Consider the following 14,014-nt stretch of genomic DNA (forward strand, 5'->3'; position numbering starts at 1 on the left):
ACACATTATACAAGTCTAAAATTATATGCTCCTATCCGGATGTACTAATGATATATATATGAATATATGAAATGATGTAAAACATCTATCAATTAAAAAGCATCAAATTGACTCTGGTGTGCAACAAATTTTTCAATTTGCCGATCCAATAGTGACTGTGAGACATTACATGTAATCTAATAGGCAGTTGGGAGGTCAGCAAGCCCAGGAGAGGAGAGGAGTGACAGTAGCAAGAATGGTGGTTGTAGTTGGTACTTGCCCTGACTCTCCACTGTGCCATGTAGTGATAGGGAAGGGTGCATCTTTTACTCTCTTCAGGGCACTCTCTGGTTTTGGGTCTCTCCTGCCTGATGACAGTTGAAGTGTCCTAGATGTTGGTAGATTTGAGGAGCAAGGCAGGGTCCCTTGATGCATCTGTGGATGTTGGTGCGGTGGGACAGTGCTGGAAATAAGCAGGCCAGATTATCAGCAGACAGTTATTTTCTGAAGATTCAAGCTGAAATGCATTAGACACAGTTCTCAGCATGCATGGACTTGCAGTTCTTACACAAGTGCAATTTGTAGTAGTTCTCACAGGTTACACGGTTGCAGTTGGAGCTTTCTCTTTGGAACTATTATGCTCAAACTGCTCTTCACTAGCTGACTGTTGTTAAAGTGTCCAGGAATAGGGGTGCAATATTGAAAGGTTTTGTAAGGCAAAGCAACCACATGGTGGTCCCCACCATCAGATATACTGCTAAACCTTTTTAGACAGGTTACAGTACTCAAAGCAAACACTTTCCAGAAATATAATTTGTGGGTTGTGTATATTTTCCTACGCAGGTGATCAGTCTACTCTCGGGGTGTGTCTAGGCACTGTAAAACTTTTTAATCTCCTTAACACAGGGCTATGGAGGCTTAAAGGTCAGACAGCAATTCTCCATAGATATCTCCATGTACCTCTTTGGCATCTGGCATACTTCTTATCAATAGCACTGGAGCTGTCTTATACATTGCTATCTAGTGTGCTTGACTTTGACAGGACTCATGTGATCCTCTCTATTGCCTAGCCTGAACTAGACTGAGCTGGGCAGAGCTAGCTTCTACTCCCTTATGGGCAAAGGGTATACAGCCCTATCTAGTAAGCTGGAGAATATGGCCTGTGAACCCCATATGGACTTTTACATGGAAAACGCATACACAATACAGCAATACATTTTTCCAGTCTTTTGCAGCATAACGGTACAAATGCACATAAAACCTATTGTAGTGTACTGCTGCCTCAGGACCTGTGGTGACGTCACTCCGGTCATCACATGATCCATCACCATGGTAAAAGATCATGTGACGGACCATGTGATGACCGGAGTCACGTCACCACAGGTCCTTTTCCTGCACACAGCAAAGAAGAAGACAAAAGAGATGCCGGGCTGTGCGATCAAGTGGATTAAGGTGAGTTAAAATTTTTTTTTAACCCCTCCAGCGCTATTGTACTATGCATTCTGTATTCAGAATGCTATTATTTTCCCTTATAACCATGTTATAAGGGAAAATAATACAATCTACAGAACACCGATCCCAAGCCCGAACTTCTGTGAAGAAGTTCGGGTTTGGGTACCAAACATGCCGATTTTTCTCACGCGCGTGCAAAATGGATTACAATGTTTTGCACTCGCGCGGAAAAATCACGCATGTTCCTGAAACGCACCCGCACCTTTTCCCGCAACGCCCGTGTAAAAGAGGCCTTAGATAAGACCCCCATATCAGATCCTCAGGTCATACCCCTCATATTAAATCCTCAGATCAGACCCCCATGTCAGGATCTAAGATCAGACCCCAAGATCAGACCTCAGATCAGACCCCCTTTAGACTTAAGATCTTAAAATAAGTAAAGTAACTTACTTTTCCTCCTCTGCTTTGCAGGTCCAGCAGTCTCTCCTTCAGTCACACTTCCCAGTCTTCCCTGGGCCTTGCACTGTGATCTGACTGTATACAGCAGTGAAGACAGAGAAGACCAGGAAGTGGTGAGTACAGCTTCAACGAGCCTACAGTGAAGGCCGTCTGGGGATTCCATTGCCCATTAGGAGGTTTCTACGAAATGTGTCCCACTTATAGAGCAAGTAAACGTGACGCCAGTTGCAGTTAAGCAACGAGGACTTGGAGTCCCCTTTGTAGATGGAAATGTTGGTACCCAGGGTAGGATTGCCAAAGTGGTGTAGAGTAGCCTATAATGTCTCTGTAGATGTTGTATACACATGTCATGGTGCTCCTACTTAGATATCCTTGGATCCCAGATGTGATGTAGTCCGAAGCAGTGCAAAAAGGTTAGTTGAACTAGGAGGTTGAATAAGTAGAATAAATGGAGTCCAGACTTTTAGTAACGTTGAACACAGCTTTAGGGTACTTTCACACTTGCGTTGTTGGATTCTGGCAGGCAGTTCTGTCTATGGAACTGCCTGCTGGATCTGGCAATCTGTATGCAAACGGATACCATTTGTAGAGGGATCTGGATGTGGATCCGTCTCACAAATCCATTGCAATACCGTATCTGTCTCTTCGGTTGTCATCTGGAAAAATGGATCCAGGATTTATCTTTTTCCCATTTTTAAAGGTCTGCGCATACCGCAAAACCCGATCCGTTTTCTGGAACACTTGGGGCCGGATCCGGCATTAATGCATTTCAATAGAAAATAATGCCGGCCTTCCGGCAAGTGTTCCAGAATTTTGGACTGAGAAAATATTGCAGCATCCTGCGGTATTTTCTCTGTCCAAAAACCATATAGTGACTGAACTGAAGACATCCTGATGCATACTAAATGGATTTCTCTCCATTCAGAATGCATTAGGATAAAACTGATCAGTTTTTTCCCGGTATTGAGCCCCTAGGATGGAACTCAATACCGGAAAAGAATAACGCTAGTGTAAAAGTACCCTTACTTGGCATAAACGGTAATCCAAACAGTTTCCAAATGGTATCTTGGTCATCAGCAGGTATTGGCATAATCTGAAGGCAAACACTTCTCTGCAACAATCTCAGCTCTGCTATGCGTTAGCTCTCTCAGCTCTGCTATGCTTGGCTGGCTTAAATAGGAAACTCTTCCGCTGGAACTTAGGTTAGCTGTAGTCTGTCTCTTACTTTAATCCTAGGAACTTCTTCCTGGCAGCAAGCTCTGTTAGCTTGGGAGGCAATGCAAGCTCAGGAGGGGACAAGCAACCATGTAGATATAAAAGGCAGGGCCTGCAGGCCTAAACTCCTCCCTCTCTAAATGGGGATGAAATGGATTCAGAAGGTTCCTCTCCAGAGAAACTATCTCTGCACAGATTTGCTGACACCTACTGGCGAACCAGGCACATAACATTTGACCATTACATTTGCAAGGAAATTAATATACACATTGCAGGAAATGGCAATAAATATAATAGATGACACAAGGATGCACCAACCAAGATAGTGGGGGTACAAAAGGAGGTGATAATGCCACTCTGGGGTATTGCACAGCCACTCACTGCTCCTTGTGCCTCCTGCATACTAGTGAGTAGTTCTATATTAGAAGCCCTCACTAGTATTCCCTTTATAAGATACTTTGGGGGGGGGGGGGGTATTATAAAGTGATTTTTTATTTTATTTATACTAGCCATTTTATAGTGTATACATTTATTGTTAGTTTTAATCAATTATGATTTATTTATGATAGTGACCTATGCTTGTCATTCAATTGTATCTAATTTAGTATCAGCTTGAATCAGTCGGCCCATTCTCCTCTGACCTCTAGAATCAACAAGGCATTTTCGCCCACAGGACTGCTGCATACTGGATGTTTTTCCCTTTTCACACCATTCTTTGTAAACCCTAGATATGGTTGTGCGTGAAAATCCCAGTAACTGAGCAGATTGTGAAATACTCAGACCAGCCCGTCTGGCACCAACAACCATGCCACGCTCCAAATTGCTTAAATCACCTTTCTTTCCCATTCTGACATTCAGTTTGGAGTTCAGGAGATTGTCTTGACCAGGACCACAACCCTACATGCATTGAAGCAACTGCCATGTGATTGGTTGACTAGATAATAGCATTAATGAGAAATAGAACAGGTGTTCCTAATAATTCTTTAGGTGAGTGCATGTTGTTGCCTTTTTAACCTTTAAGCTTTGATACCTTGTTTCTCATCCTATTAAGGTGTGGGACTAGCGCCCTTTTTTCATTATTTTTTTGGCTATTTATTTATGTTTTTATGTATTGAAGCCATGTCTGTTGTTACTGTCTGAAGAAAAGGTGATTGTGCACCCAAAATGTGTTACAGGGTTAACAGAAGACATGAAAGTGTATTTTTTTCATTAATATAAAGACATCTTTGAGAATTTCCTGGGTGTCAGTGCAGCCTGGGGAATTTATGCTTCTATTAATGTCATCTTTAATAGGATTAAAGTTCCCTATACACACTTCGATAGTGCCTAACATTTGGAAACGTATTGCCCATGCGACTATTTGCTACTGGTCTTGAAAAAATTGTTGGTTATAACATGCCATCACAGGAGGGTGGCAGTGGTGACCAACTGACCATTCATGTGAATATGATGCTTTTTCTTGCAATTTTGATTGTAATGTTGCATTTTTAGACCACAGATGGCATGCTGGTCTTGGTACTTCATTGACATATATACAGTAGATAACACCCTGAATTTTCTCATCTAGTGCAAACTGCAAATCCGCAGCAGAAATCTAGGTTCAAACTCTGATTTCCACCATAGATTTTGTTTGGAAAAATCTGACATCTAAACATGGACTAACATAGCACAAGAACCATATAACACAATAAAGACCAATTCTCAAAATCGAGTGAGTTTTTATATATATTTATTCTAAATATTTCTTAACAAAGTTTTTATTATGTAAGCAATCTGCTTTCCATTACTATACTATTAGATTTCTCTTCTATAAATGCTCATGATGTGTTTTTGGATTGAGAAATATTGTTCTGCATCATTTCACGGAATATAGGAGGAGGGGACGCTGCTATAAAAGAGGAGGGAGCTTATTTATAGATACAATGGGTAATATTCTAGGAAAATGTTCCATTTAAATATAATAAATGTTCTATGAAATTGATTTTTGTCCTTCTGATAAATACAAAGCTGAGGGTGCAATAAAATCTAGTAAAATGCACTCTTTAACTTCACAGCACATAAACAATAATAAGGGATTGTTCAGCATCAGGGAATACGCTGGGGAAAACTAATACTCTAAGTTATGCCTTAAGCAGGGCCCAAGGGGGTAGTACATGACACAAGTAGGTAACACAGAGTAGTATTATTGCATAAAGTGTTCCTTTAAAAAGTTACTGAACTTTCAAATGGTTTCATTTAATAGAAAATCACAAGATCTTTCCCTAGAGACTCTGTAGATGGCAGATAGGAAGTGGGGGTGTCAGAGATGGCAAAGATCGTGAGACTGATAGAAACACTGCCTCTACGCTGCTTCTGAAGAACAGAGAGGTTCCCGTGTGTCTGTAAGTCTGATCTCTCCCTCCTTGTCAGTTCACTGCAGTACAGTAGCAGCAGATTCAACAGAAGTGAAATGCCCCCTGCTTGTGAGAGAAATGCATCTAGATGTGCAGGTGAAACAGGTAATACTATGGCTAAAAGAAACTTTAGGAAGCCCAAAAACACAGTCCCTTGTACTCAACCTTGAGTCTGCGTCAAGCTATATCAGCAGCTCGAAGAAAACGGTACTCAGTTGGTTTAATAGGGACGCATGTACTTAATAAAACGGCAGCAATTTATCTGAAAACATGATGAATATATGACAATTCACTGGTTGATTAGAGACATTGTTTACACAGTGGCTGTTTTATTTTATTTGATTGTTTGTATACCTGTCTGCATTAGGAGATGAAGACATCATAGGTCCTCTGTCTTCTATTTCTATACTATATTTGTATAATAAAACAGTTTAAAAAAGAAACACACAGTCCCTTAAACATTATGACTGTAAAAAGAAGCACAGCCATTATGCGTTTTTTTGAAAACTTAGGGAAGCTTTAAAGAATGTCTAGAGCAGTTCCATCAAGAGCATACCTTTATATATGTCACAGAGCATAATTATAGTCTAAAGTACAGACATACTTTAAAGGGAAACTGTGACTTACTTTAGAGCCACTAAACTACTTGCATGCTTTTATGCAACTAGGGTCGCAAATCTGCCTATAACAAACCCATCCATCCCCACAAAGCATAGTAAATGAAAATCGAACTTAAGTTCAGGATTGTTCTCCAGCAGCATCAACTGCATGCACAATGCATTGATGAAGTTGAGCATGAGCTGTGCATGTGCAGTGCAGCGAGGTGTACCGTCCTCGAATTTATCACTGCATGTGTCAATGACACTGAAAAAAAGTTCTGAACTAGGGATGAGCGAACCCGAACTGTATAGTTCGGGTTCGTACCGAATTTTGGGGTGTCCGTGACACGGACCCGAACCCGGACATTTTCGTAAAAGTCCGGGTTCGGGTTCGGTGTTCGTCGCTTTCTTCGCGCTTTTGTGACGCTTTCTTGGCGCTTTTTGAAAGGCTGCAAAGCAGCCAATCAACAAGCGTCATACTACTTGCCCCAAGAGGCCATCACAGCCATGCCTACTATTGGCATGGCTGTGATTGGCCAGAGCACCATGTGACCCAGCCTCTATTTAAGCTGGAGTCACATAGCGCCGCCCGTCACTCTGCTCTGATTAGCGTAGGGAGAGGTTGCGGCTGCGACAGTAGGGCGAGATTAGGCAGATTAACTCCTCCAAAGGACTTGATTAACTGATCGATCTGCAGCTGTGGATCATTGAGCTGCTGATCCTCAATTGCTCACTGTTTTTAGGCTGCACAGACCGTTTGTCAGTCTCATTTTTCTGGGGTGATCGGCGGCCATTTTGTGTCTTGTGGTGCGCCAGCACAAGCTGCGACCAAGTGCATTTAACCCTCAATGGTGTGGTTGTTTTTTGGCTAAAGCCTACATCAGGGTGAAGCTGTGACACCAAGTGCATTTAACCAGCAATAGTCTGTTCATTTTTTGGCCATATACAAAATCAGGGGCAAGCTGCGCCTGTCACCAAGTGCATTTAACCCTCAATGGTGTGGTTGTTTTTTGGCTAAAGCCTACATCAGGGTGAAGCTGTCACACCAAGTGCATTTAACCAGCAATAGTCTGTTCATTTTTTGGCCATATACAAAATCAGGGGCAAGCTGCGCCTGTCACCAAGTGCATTTAACCCTCAATGGTGTGGTTGTTTTTTGGCTAAAGCCTACATCAGGGTGAAGCTGTCACACCAAGTGCATTTAACCAGCAATAGTCTGTTCATTTTTTGGCCATATACAAAATCAGGGGCAAGCTGCGCCTGTCACCAAGTGCATTTAACCCTCAATGGTGTGGTTGTTTTTTGGCTAAAGCCTACATCAGGGTGAAGCTGTCACACCAAGTGCATTTAACCAGCAATAGTCTGTTCATTTTTTGGCCATATCCCAGTCTAATTCTGTCACTAAATCCATACCGGTCACCCAGCGCCTAAATACTAGGCCTCAAATTTATATCCAGCTAAATCTGTCCCTAGTGCTGTAGCTGGGCGAGTTATTTAGTGTCCGTTCAAGCACATTTCTTGTTCTGGGTTGAAATACAATTCCCAATTTAGCAATTTCATAATTTAGTGGTTCCTGCTATATCAGAGCTCTTTGAAATCTATCCCAAAAAGGGTATATAATATTGAAGGTGCACATAGGGTCATTCAGAGTAACTTCACACACACCCGCTACTGTGTATTTCCAAGTCTAATTCTGTCACTAAATCCATACCGGTGACCCAGCGCCTAAATACTAGGCCTCAAATTTAATTCCCTCTAAATCTCTCGTTACCCACCGCTGTACTGTTGTTGCTGGGCAAGATATTTAGTGTCCGTCAAAGCACATTTTTTGTTCTGGGTTGAAGTACAATTCCCAATTTAGCAATTTCATAATTTAGTGGTTTCTGCTATATCAGAGCTATTTGAAATCTATCCCAAAAAGGGTATATAATATTGAAGGTGCACATAGGGTCATTCAGAATAACTTCACACACACCCGCTACTGTGTATTTCCAAGTCTAATTCTGTCACTAAACCCATACCTGTCACCCAGCGCCTAAATACTAGGCCTCAAATTTAAATCCCTCTAAATCTCTCGTTACCGTTGTCCTGTTGTAGCTGGGAAAGTTATTTAGTGCCCGTCAAAGCACATTTTTTGTTCTGGGTTGAAGTACAATTCCCAATTTAGCAATTTCATAATTTAGTGGTTCCTGCTATATCAGAGCTATTTGAAATCTATCCCAAAAAGGGTATATAATATTGAAGGTGCACATAGGGTCATTCAGAATAACTTCACACACACCCGCTACTGTGTATTTCCAAGTCTAATTCTGTCACTAAATCCATACCGGTGACCCAGCGCCTAAATACTAGGCCTCAAATTTAATTCCCTCTAAATCTCTCGTTACCCACCGCTGTACTGTTGTTGCTGGGCAAGATATTTAGTGTCCGTCAAAGCACATTTTTTGTTCTGGGTTGAAGTACAATTCCCAATTTAGCAATTTCATAATTTAGTGGTTTCTGCTATATCAGAGCTATTTGAAATCTATCCCAAAAAGGGTATATAATATTGAAGGTGCACATAGGGTCATTCAGAATAACTTCACACACACCCGCTACTGTGTATTTCCAAGTCTAATTCTGTCACTAAACCCATACCTGTCACCCAGCGCCTAAATACTAGGCCTCAAATTTAAATCCCTCTAAATCTCTCGTTACCGTTGTCCTGTTGTAGCTGGGAAAGTTATTTAGTGCCCGTCAAAGCACATTTTTTGTTCTGGGTTGAAGTACAATTCCCAATTTAGCAATTTCATAATTTAGTGGTTCCTGCTATATCAGAGCTATTTGAAATCTATCCCAAAAAGGGTATATAATATTGAAGGTGCACATAGGGTCATTCAGAATAACTTCACACACACCCGCTACTGTGTATTTCCAAGTCTAATTCTGTCACTAAATCCATACCGGTGACCCAGCGCCTAAATACTAGGCCTCAAATTTAATTCCCTCTAAATCTCTCGTTACCCACCGCTGTACTGTTGTTGCTGGGCAAGATATTTAGTGTCCGTCAAAGCACATTTTTTGTTCTGGGTTGAAGTACAATTCCCAATTTAGCAATTTCATAATTTAGTGGTTTCTGCTATATCAGAGCTATTTGAAATCTATCCCTAAAAGGGTATATAATATTGAAGGTGCACATAGGGTCATTCAGAATAACTTCACACACACCCGCTACTGTGTATTTCCAAGTCTAATTCTGTCACTAAACCCATACCTGTCACCCAGCGCCTAAATACTAGGCCTCAAATTTAAATCCCTCTAAATCTCTCGTTACCGTTGTCCTGTTGTAGCTGGGAAAGTTATTTAGTGCCCGTCAAAGCACATTTTTTGTTCTGGGTTGAAGTACAATTCCCAATTTAGCAATTTCATAATTTAGTGGTTCCTGCTATATCAGAGCTATTTGAAATCTATCCCAAAAAGGGTATATAATATTGAAGGTGCACATAGGGTCATTCAGAATAACTTCACACACACCCGCTACTGTGTATTTCCAAGTCTAATTCTGTCACTAAATCCATACCGGTGACCCAGCGCCTAAATACTAGGCCTCAAATTTAATTCCCTCTAAATCTCTCGTTACCCACCGCTGTACTGTTGTTGCTGGGCAAGATATTTAGTGTCCGTCAAAGCACATTTTTTGTTCTGGGTTGAAGTACAATTCCCAATTTAGCAATTTCATAATTTAGTGGTTTCTGCTATATCAGAGCTATTTGAAATCTATCCCAAAAAGGGTATATAATATTGAAGGTGCACATAGGGTCATTCAGAATAACTTCACACACACCCGCTACTGTGTATTTCCAAGTCTAATTCTGTCACTAAACCCATACCTGTCACCCAGCGCCTAAATACTAGGCCTCAAATTTAAATCCCTCTAAATCTCTCGTTACCGTTGTCCTGTTGTAGCTGGGAAAGTTATTTAGTGCCCGTCAAAGCACATTTTTTGTTCTGGGTTGAAGTACAATTCCCAATTTAGCAATTTCATAATTTAGTGGTTCCTGCTATATCAGAGCTATTTGAAATCTATCCCAAAAAGGGTATATAATATTGAAGGTGCACATAGGGTCATTCAGAATAACTTCACACACACCCGCTACTGTGTATTTCCAAGTCTAATTCTGTCACTAAATCCATACCGGTGACCCAGCGCCTAAATACTAGGCCTCAAATTTAATTCCCTCTAAATCTCTCGTTACCCACCGCTGTACTGTTGTTGCTGGGCAAGATATTTAGTGTCCGTCAAAGCACATTTTTTGTTCTGGGTTGAAGTACAATTCCCAATTTAGCAATTTCATAATTTAGTGGTTTCTGCTATATCAGAGCTATTTGAAATCTATCCCTAAAAGGGTATATAATATTGAAGGTGCACATAGGGTCATTCAGAATAACTTCACACACACCCGCTACTGTGTATTTCCAAGTCTAATTCTGTCACTAAATCCATACCGGTGACCCAGCGCCTAAATACTAGGCCTCAAATTTAATTCCCTCTAAATCTCTCGTTACCCACCGTTGTACTGTTGTTGCTGGGCAAGATATTTAGTGTCCGTCAAAGCACATTTTTTGTTCTGGGTTGAAGTACAATTCCCAATTTAGCAATTTCATAATTTAGTGGTTTCTGCTATATCAGAGCTATTTGAAATCTATCCCTAAAAGGGTATATAATATTCAAGGTGCACATTGGGTCATTCAGAATAACTTCACACACACACGCTTCTGTGCATTTCCAAGTCTAATTCTGTCACTAAATCCATACCGGTCACCCAGCGCCTAAATACTAGGCCTCAAATTTATATCCCGCTGAATTTGAATACAATACATTGGGCCAAATAATATATTTGTTGTTGTGGTGAACCATAACAATGAGAAAAACATCTAGTAAGGGACGCGGACGTGGACATGGTCGTGGTGGTGTTAGTGGACCCTCTGGTGCTGGGAGAGGACGTGGCCGTTCTGCCACATCCACACGTCCTAGTGTACCAACTACCTCAGGTCCCAGTAGCCGCCAGAATTTACAGCGATATATGGTGGGGCCCAATGCCGTTCTAAGGATGGTAAGGCCTGAGCAGGTACAGGCATTAGTCAATTGGGTGGCCGACAGTGGATCCAGCACGTTCACATTATCTCCCACCCAGTCTTCTGCAGAAAGCGCACAGATGGCGCCTGAAAACCAACCCCATCAGTCTGTCACATCACCCCCATGCATACCAGGGAAACTGTCTCAGCCTCAAGTTATGCAGCAGTCTCTTATGCTGTTTGAAGACTCCGCTGGCAGGGTTTCCCAAGGGCATCCACCTAGCCCTTCCCCAGCGGTGAAAGACATAGAATGCACTGACGCACAACCACTTATGTTTCCTGATGATGAGGACATGGGAATACCACCTCAGCATGTCTCTGATGATGACGAAACACAGGTGCCAACTGCTGCGTCTTTCTGCAGTGTGCAGACTGAACAGGAGGTCAGGGATCAAGACTGGGTGGAAGACGATGCAGGGGACGATGAGGTCCTAGACCCCACATGGAATGAAGGTCGTGCCACTGACTTTCACAGTTCGGAGGAAGAGGCAGTGGTGAGACCGAGCCAACAGCGTAGCAAAAGAGGGAGCAGTGGGCAAAAGCAGAACACCCGCCGCCAAGAGACTCCGCCTGCTACTGACCGCCGCCATCTGGGACCGAGCACCCCAAAGGCAGCTTCAAGGAGTTCCCTGGCATGGCACTTCTTCAAACAATGTGCTGACGACAAGACCCGAGTGGTTTGCACGCTGTGCCATCAGAGCCTGAAGCGAGGCATTAACGTTCTGAACCTGAGCACAACCTGCATGACCAGGCACCTGCATGCAAAGCATGAACTGCAGTGGAGTAAACACCTTAAAACCAAGGAAGTCACTCAGGCTCCCCCTGCTACCTCTTCTGCTGCTGCCGCCTCGGCCTATTCTGCTGCTGCCGCCTCGGCCTCTTCCTCCGCCTCTGGAGGAACGTTGGCACCTGCCGCCCAGCAAACAGGGGATGTACCACCAACACCACCACCACCACCTCCGTCACCAAGCGTCTCAACCATGTCACACGCCAGCGTTCAGCTCTCCATCTCACAAACATTTGATAGAAAGCGTAAATTCCCACCTAGCCACCCTCGATCCCTGGCCCTGAATGCCAGCATTTCTAAACTACTGGCCTATGAAATGCTGTCATTTAGGCTGGTGGACACAGACAGCTTCAAACAGCTCATGTCGCTTGCTGTCCCACAGTATGTTGTTCCCAGCCGGCACTACTTCTCCAAGAGAGCCGTGCCTTCCCTGCACAACCAAGTATCCGATAAAATCAAGTGTGCACTGCGCAACGCCATCTGTAGCAAGGTCCACCTAACCACAGATACGTGGACCAGTAAGCACGGCCAGGGACGCTATATCTCCCTAACTGCACACTGGGTAAATGTAGTGGCAGCTGGGCCCCAGGCGGAGAGCTGTTTGGCGCACGTCCTTCCGCCGCCAAGGATCGCAGGGCAACATTCTTTGCCTCCTGTTGCCACCTCCTCCTTCTCGGCTTCCTCCTCCTCTTCTTCCACCTGCTCATCCAGTCAGCCACACACCTTCACCACCAACTTCAGCACAGCCCGGGGTAAACGTCAGCAGGCCATTCTGAAACTCATATGTTTGGGGGACAGGCCCCACACCGCACAGGAGTTGTGGCGGGGTATAGAACAACAGACCGACGAGTGGTTGCTGCCGGTGAGCCTCAAGCCCGGCCTGGTGGTGTGTGATAATGGGCGAAATCTCGTTGCAGCTCTGGGACTAGCCAATTTGACGCACATCCCTTGCTTGGCGCATGTGCTGAATTTGGTGGTGCAGAAGTTCATTCACAACTACCCCGACATGTCAGAGCTGCTGCATAAAGTGCGGGCCGTCTGTTCGCGCTTCCGGCGTTCACATCCTGCTGCTGCTCGCCTGTCTGCGCTACAGCGTAACTTCGGCCTTCCCGCTCACCGCCTCATATGCGACGTGCCCACCAGGTGGAACTCCACCTTGCACATGCTGGACAGACTGTGCGAGCAGCAGCAGGCCATAGTGGAGTTTCAGCTGCAGCACGCACGGGTCAGTCGCACTACAGAACAGCACCACTTCACCACCAATGACTGGGCCTCCATGCGAGACCTGTGTGCCCTGTTGCGCTGTTTCGAGTACTCCACCAACATGGCCAGTGGCGATGACACCGTTATCAGCGTTACAATACCACTTCTATGTCTCCTTGAGAAAACACTTAGGGCGATGATGGAAGAGGAGGTGGCCCAGGAGGAGGAGGAGGAGGAGGAGGAAGAGGGGTCATTTTTAGCACTTTCAGGCCAGTCTCTTCGAAGTGACTCAGAGGGAGGTTTTTGGCAACAGCAGAGGCCAGGTACAAATGTGGCCAGCCAGGGCCCACTACTGGAGGACGAGGAGGACGAGGATGAGGAGGAGGTGGAGGAGGATGAGGATGAAGCATGGTCACAGCGGGGTGGCACCCAACGCAGCTCGGGTCCATCACTGGTGCGTGGCTGGGGGGAAAGGCAGGACGATGACGATACGCCTCCCACAGAGGACAGCTTGTCCTTATCCCTGGGCAGCCTGGCACACATGAGCGACTACATGCTGCAGTGCCTGCGCAACGACAGCAGAGTTGCCCACATTTTAACCTGTGCGGACTACTGGGTTGCCACCCTGCTGGATCCACGCTACAAAGACAATGTGCCCACCTTACTTCCTGCACTGGAGCGTGATAGGAAGATGCGCGAGTACAAGCGCACGTTGGTAGACACGCTACTGAGAGCATTCCCAAATGTCACAGGGGAACAAGTGGAAGCCCAAGGCCAAGGCAGAGGAGGAGCAAGAGGTCGCCAAGGCAGCT

Source organism: Bufo gargarizans, chromosome 1 (genome assembly GCF_014858855.1).
Source record: "Bufo gargarizans isolate SCDJY-AF-19 chromosome 1, ASM1485885v1, whole genome shotgun sequence".
Taxonomy (NCBI): Eukaryota; Metazoa; Chordata; class Amphibia; order Anura; family Bufonidae; genus Bufo; species Bufo gargarizans.